Here is an 11,831-nt window from a genome sequence, read left to right as displayed (position 1 = left end):
AGAGCTAACAATCTAGTGGGGAGGGGCGACAGACAGATTACAAGAGGTGCAGGCAAGCAGGAGGTAGCCTGATGGCAGTATGCAAGCAAAGCTGAGATGTCACAGCATGAGGCAGGGGGTGGAGGCGCGGCTTCAGGACTGGGTTATGCATCGGGAGGGTATGCTTTGATGAATACGTGGGTTTTTAGTGCCCGTTTGAAGCTTTGCAAGATCGGGGAGAGTCTAATGGAGCGGGGGAGTGCGTTCCACTGAAGGGGTGCAGCACGGGCATAGTCTTGAACACGAGCATGGGAAGCAGTGACCGTCGCCCTGGTGGAGAGGCGATGGTCATAGGTCGACCGTAGGGGGCGGGAGGGAGTATGAAGAACGAGGAGGTTGGAGATGTAGGGAGCAGTGGAATTAGAGATGGCCTTGTATGTGAGGGTGAGGAGTTTGAAGAGGATTCTGTAGAGGAATGGGAGCCAGTGTAGATTTTGTCGAAGGGGAGTGGCAGATGTGGTGCGGCGGGAGAGGAAGATAAGCCTAGCTGCGGAGTTCAGGACAGATTGGAGGAGAGCAAGATGAGAGCAAGTGAGGCCAGTGAGGAAAACATTGCAGTAATCAAGTAGTGAGTGGATGATGAGTTTAGTTGCACTCTGGGAGAGATATGGCCTGATACGAGCAATGTTGCGATATGATACGAGCAAGATGATCATACAGCTTGTTGGGGTGGCTCCCTGCTTTGCCTCAGTAATGAGGCGACGCAGGAAGTGTTATAGTGGCTTAATAAATCTGCCCCTCAGTTTTTTAAAAAAGGAACTGCTGTCCAATAGACTCTCTCAGCGTGAATTGAAGGCTAAAGCGCGTTCTACTAGAAGTTATATAACTCTTGCTTGTTATCGGAAATTAAGGCTCTTTGTACTAAGCCTTGGAGAGAGATAAAGTGGATGGAGCTAAAGTACCAACCAATCAGCTCCTAACTGTCATTCTTTAAACCCAGCCTGTAACATGGCAGTTAGGAGATGATTGGCTAGTATTTTATTTCTCTCCGCTTTATCTCTCTCCAATGTTTAGTATATAGGCCATAGGCATGTGCAGAACATTTTATTAGGGGGTGCACCGTCGAAGGGGTGTTTAGCACCACCTACTGGGTGTCTCTAGCACCGCCTATTGGGCGTATCTAGCACCGCCTATTGGCACTCAAAGCAATATAAACATATGCCCCCATAGTGCCAAATACACATATGCCCCCAGCGGTGTCCCTTACTCAATGCCCCCAGCGGTGCTATATACACATATGGAGAAGCTTAGTGGATATACCACAATAGAACTGCGCTCAACCCCTAAGGTGTGTGTGTTTAGCTAACGAATGCACATACATTCATGCAGGTCATAATACAGACTGCGGGACGCCGCAGTCTGTATTATAACCTGCATGAACTTTATAAGAGACAATATCGACCACCCTGGGCATTAACCGCACACCTTTAGATTGGCCAGTATACAATAAATACAGTGGCTCACAACAATTAATTTGCATCATATTGTTATTTTTGTGATTTCTGTATCCAAGTGCAAACTCATATTTGGGTCTGTTCATACATTATCCTTTATTACATCTGATGTGCATTCGTTAGCTAAACACACACACCTTAGGGGTTGAGCGCAGTTCTATTGTGGTATATCCACTAAGCTTCCCCATTTACGTATAGGTGGGTTGGAACACTCATCAGAACGAGCAGCACACCCCGGCTAGCTATAGAATAAAGACACTCAGTGCACATATGCTCCCAGTGGTGCCAGATCCACAAATGCCCCCAGCTGTGCTAGATACTCAAATGCCCCCAGCAGTGCCAGATACATATACCCCCAGCGGTGCAAGATACATATACCCCCAGGGGTGCCAGATACATATACCCCCAGTGGTGCCAGATACATATGCCCCCAGTAATGCCAGATTCATATGCCCCTAGCAGTGCCAGATACATTTGCCCCCAGGGGTGCCAGATACACATACCCCTAGCAGTGCCAGATACACAAATGCCCCCAGCAGTGCCAGATCCATGTGCCCTCTGGTGTGCCAGATACATATGCCCCCAGTGGTGCCAGATACACATGGCACTAGCAGTGCCAGATGCATATGCCCGCAGTGATGCCAGATACATATATGCCCCAATTTGTACTCACCCTCCTGCTGCCAGTGCCGCCGATTCCCGTCTCTGATGCTGAGGGGAGGCGAGCGCACCTCGCGTCTCTCCTGCGCCTCACTTCACAGAGTCCCTGTCTCCGGTGGCCATTTGAAATATAGCGCCGGCTTGTGAGCCAATCAAAGCTCACGGGCCGGCAGCCAATCAAGAGCCAGTCCGCGAGCTCTGATTGGCTGACAGCCAGAGACATTTTAAATGACAGGCGGAGACGGGGGAAACAGTGAGGGGCAGGAGAGACGTGTGCAGCGCTCTCCTCCATTCAGCGTCAAGAGACGGGAATCGGTGGTAGCAGTAGGCATGTGTGCGGGAGGTGCCAAACATTAGGGGGTGCCTGTGTGCACCAGGCACCCCCCTTCCGCACGCCTATGATTTATGGGGTCATTCCGAGTTGATTGTAGCTGTGCTAAGTTTAGCACAGCTACGATTGTTCACTCAGACATGCGGGGAGACGCCCAGCACAGGGCTTGCCCGCCCCGCATGTCTGTGCCAGCCCCCCCCGCACAAATACAAAAGCATCGCACAGAGGCGATGACTTTGTATTTGAGGAGTAACTCCAGGCCAGCGCAGCTCCTGCGGCTGGCCGGGAGATACTCATCGCTCCCGCTGGCCGCAGCGGCCCGCCCCCCCAACGGTCCGGCCATGCCTGCATTGGCCGGATCGCTCCCCCTAAATGGCGGCTCAACGCCGCCGTTCAGCCCCCTTCCACCTAGCGACCACCTCTGTCTCAGAGGCAATCGCAAGGCAACGATGACTGCCATGTGCCGGCACACTGCGGCACCGGCGCATGCGCAGTTCCGACCCGATCGCACGGCTGCGAAGAAGTGCAGCGTGTGATCGGGTCGGAATGACCCCCATAGGCCCTTATATCACTGAAGCACATTTTTCAGTCTGAAATGGTGGTTGATACTGAGGCTTAATATGATGGAGTCGAAACCAAGCTAGTATTGCCTATACCAGTGGTTCTCAAACTGTGTGCCTAGGCACCCTGGGAACACTTGCAGGGGTACCTTGGATTGGTGGTCCAGGACCAATTCAACTTATTTATAGTCCATGTAATAGGCAAAACCAGTGCTGATTCTCTGACTCGACAGCACCGCTGAGCGGCCAAATCCTCCAGAGATGATTGGCGATCCATCCGGAAATAAAACATGTTAAAAATGCCTAAATCCCCAATACTGACCAAAAATGATTGGGAAATCTGGAATTTTCAATATGTTTAATAGACATTGCACAATATTTCTGTGCTGTATAGAGCCTATAAACGTCAGACCTCATCCTTTACAGATGTATTGGGGCAATGTCCCAATCCCTGATGGTCGGGTTGGGGAATCAGGAGTATTAAACATGTTGAATTTCCCAGATTCCCCGAGAGATCAGTGATCATCTGTGGATTTGGTCAACGTTGCTGGCGGATCAGGGCATCGTGGCAACTGATATATGGGTGCCTTTAATTAATGATTCACTATTTTAGAATTAAAAAGAGATTCCCTTATGAAAGCAAAGAATACACACAAATATATGTTACAGAGCTGCAACTCAGGATTTCAGGCACTTTACAAAAACAGATATGATCTATGTCAGTGACCACCAACACGTTGCTTGTGAGCTACCGGTATGTCGCTGTAGTATTTTCGGTAGCTCGCAGAGCACACAGGCTTGGGCAGTCTCTCAGCCACTGCTCCCTTAATTTCTAATATGGTGCTGGCTGTCAGCCAGTCAGAGCTCGTGGACTGGCAGCGACCACTCCTGATTGGCTCACGAGCCGGTGCCATATTTCAAATGGCCATCGGAGACTGTCACCGCTCACCAGACTTCAGCAAGGGGCAGGAGAGGTGACCGCTGCAATGAGCATCTGGCACTACTGGGAGCATTATGTGTATATGGCACTGCTGGGGGCATTATATTTATCGCACTACTGAGGGTATTATGTGTATATGTCACTGCTGGGGGCATTGCGTCTATCTGGCACTGCTGGGAGTATTGCACTGCTGGGAGTATTAAGTCTATCTTGCACTGCTAGGGACATTATCTGGCAATGCTGGGGGCATTACAAGTATCTGACACTACTGGGGGCATTAGGTGTATCTGGCACTGCTGGGGACAGTACGTCTATCTGGCACTGTTGGGAGCATTACATGTATCTGGCACTGCTGGGGGCATTACATGTAACTGGCACTATACTGGGGCATTATGTGTAACTGGCACTACTGGGGCATTACATGTAACTTGCACTGTACTGGGGCATTATGTGTAACTGGGGCTACTGGGGGCATTAACTATCTGGCACTACTGGGGCATTATGTCTATATGGCACTACTGTGGCATTATGTATATCTGGCACTAAACTGGGGGCATTACGTGTATCTGGCACTATACTGAAGGAATAATGTGTAATGAGCACTATTGTAGGCATTATATGTAACTAATATATAGTTGTGAGGCCACACCCACTTTCACAGGAGAGCTACATGTGCATTGGGGGGAGGGGGTGGGGTGCGTCAAGAAATCTGGATCAGGGCGCTAGTAGGCCTGGAGCCAGCCCTGGCCTTTATGTGTGCCACTACTGTGGGCATTATGTATGGCACTACTACTGCGGGCACAGCAGGACCCGCACATAGGGATTACCTGCTCTACCCACGAGCAAGAGGCAGCAGCAGAAGGAACATTCGGTTATAAGCCAGTTTTTATTCAAAAAGTTTAGTAGCTCTTTCAGAGTTTTAATTTTTCTCAAGTAGCTCACACTCCAATTACGGTTGGAGACTGCTGATCTATGTGATAGGGATGGTAAATCCAAGGTCCCATATTAGTATTTACTACACTTACAAATCGTGGAAATAATATCAATCTGAGATCTATATTATTTTCACACATGGAGTTGAAAAGAAAATATCACACATGGTCATGGAGCAAGAGATGCCACCATCGTGATTTCGGAATGATTCCTATGGATACACCATGTCTCCGGGATCGATTCAAAATTTGTGATGTATTAGACATGAAGACTGGTCTTTTCAAAAGATTGATTTTTGATGTCCATCCCTACTATGAAGCATTACCAGGACTTTGAGAGATAACAAAATAAACATGGATTTTCCTTTTTAACCTGAATACCACCCATGAAGGAATACAACGAATTACAAATCCCAAATGAATCTTGTTTTCTTAATTAGTCTTCTCTTGATATCACCCTCTTCCTCTGAGACCTATATATCCTACTCGTCCAGAGTCTGACAAATAATTGTTTCAACAAGTTCCTCATAAAATATGGTCAGCGGTGTCTAGATGGCGGTCAGCCGTGTCTGTTTACTGTGGCTTAAATTAGCCTAAACAAACCTTTTAATTTTCTCTGACGTCCTAGTGGATGCTGGGACTCCGTAAGGACCATGGGGAATAGCGGCTCCGCAGGAGACAGGGCACAAGAATAAAAGCTTTAGGATCAGGTGGTGTGCACTGGCTCCTCCCCCTATGACCCTCCTCCAAGCCTCAGTTAGATTTTTGTGCCCGAACGAGAAGGGTGCAGGCTAGGTGGCTCTCCTGAGCTGCTTAGAATAAAAGTATATTTTAGGTTTTTTATTTTCAGTGAGTCCTGCTGGCAACAGGCTCACTGCATCGTGGGACTAAGGGGAGAAGAAACTGACTCACCTGCGTGCAGAGTGGATCGGGTTTCTTAGGCTACTGGACATTAGCTCCAGAGGGACGATCACAGGTTCAGCCTGGATGGGTCCCGGAGCCGCGCCGCCGGCCCCCTTACAGAGCCAGAAGAGCGAAGAGGTCCGGTGAAATCGGCGGCAGAAGATGATCCTGTCTTCAGACTAAGGTAGCGCACAGCACCGCAGCTGTGCGCCATTGCTCTCAGCACACTTCACACTCCGGTCACTGAGGGTGCAGGGCGCTGGGGGGGAGCGCCCTGAGACGCAATATAACAGATAATACCTTAGGTTGGCTAAAGAATACATCACATATAGCTCTTGGGCTATATGGATGTATTTTAACCCCTGCCATTTTTTACAGAAAAAGCGGGAGATAAGGACGTCGTGAAGGGGCGGAGCATATCTCCTCAGCACACAAGCGCCATTTTCCCTCACAGCTCCGCTGGAAGGACGGCTCCCTGACTCTCCCCTGCAGACTTGCTACTGAATCAGGGTAAAAAAGAGAAGGGGGGGCACTATTGGCAGCTAAAAACTATATAAACAGCAGCTATAAGGGAATAACACTTATATAAGGTTATCCCTGTATATATATATATAGCGCTTGGTGTGTGCTGGCAGACTCTCCCTCTGTCTCTCCAAAGGGCTTGTGGGGTCCTTTCCTCTATCAGAGCATTCCCGGTGTGTGTGCTGTGTGTCGGTACGTGTGTGTCGACATGTATGAGGAGGAAAATGATGTGGAGGCGGAGCAATTGCCTGGGTTAGTGATGTCACCTCCTAGGGAGTCGACACCTGACTGGATGATCGTATTTAAAGAATTAAGTGATAATGTCAGCACTTTGCAAAGAACGGTTGATGACATGAGACAGCCGGCAAATCAATTAGTGCCTGTCCAGGCGTCTCAGACACCGTCAGGGGCCCTAAAACGCCCGTTACCTCAGTGGGTCGACACAGACCCAGACACAGATACTGAGTCTAGTGTCGACGGTGAGGAGACAAACGTAATGTCCAGTAGGGCCACACGTTACATGATCACGGCAATGAAGGAAGCATTGAACATTTCTGACACTACAAGTACCACAAAGAAGGGTATTATGTGGGGTGTGAAAAAACTACCAATAGTTTTCCCTGAGTCAGATGAGTTAAATGAGGTGTGTGATAAAGCGTGGGTTTCCCCCGACAAAAAACTGCTAATTTCTAAAAAAATTATTGGCACTATATCCTTTCCCGTTAGAGGTTAGGACACGTTGGGAAACACCCCCTAGGGTAGATAAGGCGCTCACACGTTTATCTAAACAAGTAGCGTTACCGTCTCCTGATACGGCCACCCTCAAAGAACCAGCAGATAGAAGGCTGGAAAATATTCTTAAAAGTATATACACACATACTGGTGTTATACTGCGACCAGCAATCGCTTCAGCCTGGATGTGCAGTGCTGGCGTCGCGTGGTCGGATTCCCTGACTGAAAATATTGATACCCTGGATAGGGACAATATACTGTTAACTATAGAGCATTTGAAGGATGCATTACTATATATGCGTGATGCACAGAGGGATATTTGCACCCTGGCATCAAGAGTAAGTGCTATGTCCATTTCTGCCAGAAGAGCGTTATGGACGCGACAGTGGTCAGGCGATGCGGATTCCAAACGACATATGGAAGTATTGCCGTATAAAGGGGAGGAGTTATTTGGGGCTGGTCTATCGGACCTGGTGGCCACGGCAACGGCTGGAAAATCCACCTTTTTACCCCAGGTCACTTCACATCAGCAGAAAAAGACACCGTCTTTTCAAACTCAGTCCTTTCGTTCCCATAAGTACAAGCGAGCTAAAGGCCATTCCTTCCTGCCCCGGGGCAGAGGAAGGGGAAAAAGACTGCACCATGCAGCCGCTTCCCAGGAGCAGAAGCCCTCCCCTGCTTCTGCCAAGTCTTCAGCATGACGCTGGGGCTTTACAAGCAGACTCAGACATGGTGGGGGCCCGTCTCAAGAATTTCAACGCGCAGTGGGCTCACTCGCAAGTGGACCCCTGGATTCTACAGGTGGTATCGCAGGGGTACAAACTGGAATTCGAGGCGTTTCCCCCTCGCCGGTTCCTGAAGTCTGCTCTACCAAAGTCTCCCTCCGACAGGGAGGCAGTTTTGGAAGCCATTCACAAGCTGTATTCCCAGCAGGTGATAATCAAGGTACCCCTCCTACAACAGGGAAAGGGGTATTATTCCACGCTGTTTGTGGTACCGAAGCCGGACGGCTCGGTGAGACCAATTTTAAATCTGAAATCCCTGAACACTTACATAAAGAGGTTCAAATTCAAGATGGAATCACTCAGAGCGGTGATAGCAAACCTGGAAGAAGGGGACTATATGGTGTCTCTGGACATCAAGTATGCTTATCTCCACGTCCCAATCTACCCGTCTCACCAAGGGTACCTCAGGTTTGTAGTACAAAACTGTCATTATCAGTTTCAGACGCTGCCGTTTGGGTTGTCCACGGCACCTCGGGTCTTTACCAAGGTAATGGCCGAAATGATGATTCTTCTTCGAAGAAAAGGCGTCTTAATTATCCCTTACTTGGACGATCTCCTGATAAGGGCAAGGTCCAGGGAACAGTTAGAAGTCGGAGTAGCACTATCTCAGGTAGTGTTACGTCAGCACGGGTGGATCCTAAATATTCCAAAATCGCAGCTGATTCCAACGACACGTCTACTGTTCCTAGGAATGATTCTGGACACAGTCCAGAAAAAGGTGTTTCTCCCGGAGGAGAAGGCCAGGGAGTTATCCGAGCTAGTCAGGAACCTCCTAAAACCAGGCCAGGTGTCAGTGCATCAGTGCACGAGGGTCCTGGGAAAAATGGTGGCTTCTTACGAAGCAATTCCATTCGGAAGATTCCATGCAAGAACGTTTCAGTGGGATCTACTGGACAAATGGTCCGGATCGCATCTTCAGATGCATCAGCGGATAACCCTGTCGACAAGGACAAGGGTGTCTCTTCTGTGGTGGCTGCAGAGTGCTCATCTACTAGAGGGCCGCAGATTTGGCATTCAGGATTGGGTCCTGGTGACCACGGACGCCAGCCTGAGAGGCTGGGGGGCAGTCACACAGGGAAAAAATTTCCAGGGCTTGTGGTCAAGCATGGAAACATCTCTTCATATAAACATTCTGGAACTAAGGGCCATTTACAATGCCCTAAGTCAAGCGAAACCCCTGCTTCAGGGTCAGGCGGTATTGATCCAATCGGACAACATCACGTCAGTCGCCCACGTAAACAGACAGGGCGGCACGAGAAGCAGGAGGGCAATGGCAGAAGCTGCAAGGATTCTTCGCTGGGCGGAAAATCATGTGATAGATCTGTCAGCAGTGTTCATTCCGGGAGTGGACAACAGGGAAGCAGACTTCCTCAGCAGACACGACCTTCACCCGGGAGAGTGGGGACTTCACCCAGAAGTCTTCCACCTGATTGTAAACCGTTGGGAAAAACCAAAGGTGGACATGATGGCGTCACGTCTAAACAAAAAACTAGACAGATATTGCGCCAGGTCAAGGGACCCTCAGGCAATAGCGGTGGACGCTCTGGTGACACCGTGGGTGTACCAGTCAGTGTATGTGTTCCCTCCTCTGCCTCTCATACCAAAGGTACTGAGAATCATAAGAAGGAGAGGAGTAAGAACGATACTCGTGGTTCCGGATTGGCCAAGAAGGACTTGGTACCCGGAACTTCAAGAGATGCTCACGGAAGACCCGTGGCCTCTACCTCTAAGAAAGGACCTGCTCCAGCAGGGGCCTTGTCTGTTCCAAGACTTACCGCGGCTGCGTTTGACGGCATGGCGGTTGAACGCCGGATCCTGAAGGAAAAAGGCATTCCAGATGAAGTCATCCCTACCCTGGTCAAAGCCAGGAAGGATGTAACCGCAAAACATTATCACCGCATTTGGCGAAAATATGTTGCGTGGTGTGAGGCCAAGAAGGCCCCTACAGAGGAATTTCAACTGGGTCGTTTCCTCCATTTCCTGCAAACAGGACTGTCTATGGGCCTAAAATTAGGGTCCATTAAGGTTCAAATTTCGGCCCTGTCGATTTTCTTCCAGAAAGAACTGGCTTCAGTACCTGAAGTTCAGACATTTGTAAAAGGAGTACTGCATATACAACCTCCTTTTGTGCCTCCAGTGGCACCTTGGGATCTCAATGTTGTTTTGAGGTTCCTTAAGTCACATTGGTTTGAACCACTCACCACTGTGGACTTAAAATATCTCACATGGAAGGTGACGATGCTGTTAGCCCTTGTCAAAGTCAGAAAAATATCTCTATGCACACTGCCATATTTGCACCTCACGCTGGTCCGCGCTGCGCATGCGTGCGCTTTCCCGTGATAGCGCATACCCGCTGATGCGTGCACCCGCTCGCATCGGTATGCGTATTTACGGTAAGGAGTATGTAGTCGTAGCGTGCGACTCAATCGTTACATATTTCCACAATTAACGTAGTTTATAGATCATGGTCCTTTTGATAGATTCTGAAAGTTTGGTTAATATAGAATGTCCCTGAACGGAGGAATCCCTCTTTGTATTGTAGGAAGGGTCTAACAGGAGTCATACAGCAGTGTTTGGTACCCATCGGAAGAGTATTTAAATAGCAATATTCCGGTGTTGGTTTGGAGCGTATTAATCGCTCGTGCGAATAGTTATGGACATAAGAAGTTTATGTCCATTACTATTATTTACTCTTACTCAGGTATGCGGCGGGAAACCCAGTGTCCCACCCACCTGAGCTGTTTGAAATCGTCACAGCCCACCTGTATGAATCAACCTATGACCTCTTGTTATAGTGCAAAGCCGAATTCCTGTGTCCAATGGACGATCAGATTGTAGGGACCATTAGATTGCATTGTGTGTGGGGCATAAATAGGCAGGCCGACCACATCCAGCACTCACTCTTCAACGGTTCTCATTGCTGAAAATCGGGTGCTGGATGTCCAGGCGCATGCGATCGTTTCCCCTTGTGCGTAAGTTTTTCTCCGTGATCATATTGTCTTACTGTGAGCCATTTCTCTCATCTCTCATCTCTCTCTCTTTCTCTCTACTCTTTCTCTCATATTTTCCTTAAAGTATCTTGAATTGTATTGTATTTATAGTGTAGTTATTTGGTTAGGAAGTCTCTGTTATATTGTAGTGTATCATTTGTACTGTGATTCCTTTTTACAAGTATATTAGTTATAATACATTTAATAGGCTTTGGACCCTAAACAAGTATCTGTGTATTTTCTCATAGTGTTAAGTGTTCACAGAGTGTCGGTGACGCTCAAGCAGCTTTGTAGTTAATCAGGTTACACCAGGTTGCACTTACACATTGTCTCTACATAAAGGTATACTGTGTATCTCATTGTTAAAGGTATAGATATCAAGGTATAGCGTTGTGAGCGTCTGCGCCGCTGGTGATCTCCTCGTGGTCACGAGCGTCCGCTACGCCATAGCGAATCATTACGTTTGTCTGTAGCCAATAGTGTGCCAGTCTGTGATCTCTGGGCCGTGAGCGAACGCGACGCTTGAGTGTCTCGCCTACGGCTGAGCGATCGTTACGCAAGTAGCGTACCCTTATGGTACTTCTTACGTAGTCAGCGTAAAGTGTTCTTAGACCTCTTAAAGGGTAATTTATACGATAAATAGATTCAGCTTTATCAATTGGCGGCTCGTCCTGTCCTTCACATATCTGCACTAGGTAGATCAGCAGACATTATCCCCCAGCAAAGGGTGGGAGGTTGTCTCGCAGTGCTGACGGGATAAGCGTCTGCTTCGCTTAGATAAAGAGTGCTGAAGGAATCCGGGAACCGGAGGTAAGAACAAAACGCTTGTGTCTTTTAAAAACTGTTTATTTGTCTTCTGTCTTGCGTACACACGCACGCATACATATATCTGCATTTCTTTTTCATTTTCGTATATCACTATCCTGTTTGCCAATTTTATAGTTGATAGAAAAGTGCTAAAAGAGACTTGCTGTTATTTTATA

Source organism: Pseudophryne corroboree, chromosome 5, assembly GCF_028390025.1.
Source record: "Pseudophryne corroboree isolate aPseCor3 chromosome 5, aPseCor3.hap2, whole genome shotgun sequence".
Taxonomy (NCBI): Eukaryota; Metazoa; Chordata; class Amphibia; order Anura; family Myobatrachidae; genus Pseudophryne; species Pseudophryne corroboree.
The sequence above is the reverse complement of the archived record's forward strand: the minus strand, read 5'-3'. Positions refer to the sequence as shown.